The sequence below is a fragment of the Momordica charantia genome (assembly GCF_013281855.1).
Source record: "Momordica charantia cultivar OHB3-1 chromosome 6 unlocalized genomic scaffold, Mcharantia_2.0 BLBB01000006.1, whole genome shotgun sequence".
Lineage (NCBI taxonomy): Eukaryota > Viridiplantae > Streptophyta > Magnoliopsida > Cucurbitales > Cucurbitaceae > Momordica > Momordica charantia.
In genome coordinates this window covers 13,921,730-13,923,142 of record NW_028275164.1, presented here as the reverse complement: position 1 = coordinate 13,923,142, position 1,413 = coordinate 13,921,730, and the positions used below count along the sequence as shown (strand labels likewise).

Below are 1,413 nucleotides of genomic sequence, written 5' to 3'. Positions count from 1 at the left end.
TTTCCAACAAAGTGTGTTTTCCATGTTTTGCATCACGGCTAAGGTAGGAAGCAAAGAGGTTGAGTTTTATAAAATTGCTTGATAGTTACAACTCCAAAAAACAACATTTCATCACATTTTTCTTCCTAAATCACAATTGCATATTGGAACCATTCACTTCTCAAAAGCTGTTTTGAAAGCAACAAGTTCCAGAGGATTCGACCTTGGATTACTTTCGAGTATTACTTGTGACCGTGTGTGCTTGCACGAGTCTTTAATCTTTTTAAAGGTAAATAAAGTCCCAACAAGTTTTTGGCGCCGTTGCCGAGGACTTAAGTTTTCTAATCATATTCTTTTTAAGTGAATTCTTTCATGTGTGATTGTTGCATACCTCTGCCATTGGACTTAATTGTTATATCTAACCTTTTAGGGAGTTGTGTATGAGCACCAGGTCCGATTGGTTGACCTTTGATCCATATATTGAATGAACCCTTAAAAAGATAAGGCGTGATAAGAGGTTGAGAAAAGAACGAGAAAATCAAAAAGAGAAAGAAGTTTCAGAAGTTGAAGTTGAAGAAGAGACCATCGAGATGAATCAAAATCCACAAGATCCTCCACCTCCACAAAGTCCACCTGTGAACGAAGATATGGCAGGTGAAGGAGCAGCAAACCAAGTAGGAACTATGTCACTCATGCATTCCACAATTTAAATTCAGGGATAAGTAATCTTTCACCCCAAGCTGCACAGTTCGAGCTTAAGCCAGTCATGTTTCAGATGTTGCAGACGATGGGCAATTCAAAGGATTGACTAACGAAGATCCTTACTCCCATCTCAAATCTTTTATTGAAATAGCTAATGCATTTCAACTTCCTAGTGTGTCTGAAGATGCACTAAGACTGAAAATCTTTCTATTTTCTCTCAGGGACGTTGCAAGGACTTGGCTAAACGGGCTAGAACCAAAGTCTATCACCACGTGGGCGTAACTGACGGAGAAATTGTTGGCAAAGTATCATAATTTGACTAGGAACGCAGACCTTCGAGAAGACATTGTGTCTTTTCGACAAAAGGAGAACGAAGCAGTCCAAGAAGCGTGGGAGCATTTCAAAGAGTTACTCAGAAGATGCCCGAGCCATGGATTGCCCGCATGTGTGTAGATTGAGCAATTTTATTGAGGATTGGATCGTTCATCGAGAATGATATTAAACACTACAGCCAATGACTATTTGTTAGAAAAGTCAGTTAATGAGATCGTTGATATTGTGATCAAGATGACAGACATTAATGACGAAGGAGAAATAGGAAGGTCATTGCCAAAGAAGCAAGCATCAGTCGAAATCTTTGAGTTAGACACAGTAGCCTCAATGTAAGCCTAAATGGCGGTTATGAACCAGATGTTGAAACAACTGACAATGGAGAAGGAAACAAGAATCGCC

At 39.5% G+C, this 1,413-nt stretch overlaps 1 non-coding gene across 1 annotated transcript; it reads right to left on the bottom strand.

Annotated features, from left to right (window-relative positions):
• Positions 1-1,011: 1,011 nt before the first annotated feature.
• LOC148210732 (small nucleolar RNA R71) lies at positions 1,012-1,118 on the bottom strand. Its single transcript, XR_015792050.1, has one exon. It is a non-coding gene; the product is annotated as a small nucleolar RNA R71 (small nucleolar RNA).
• Between the last annotated feature and the right edge of the window lie 295 nt (positions 1,119-1,413).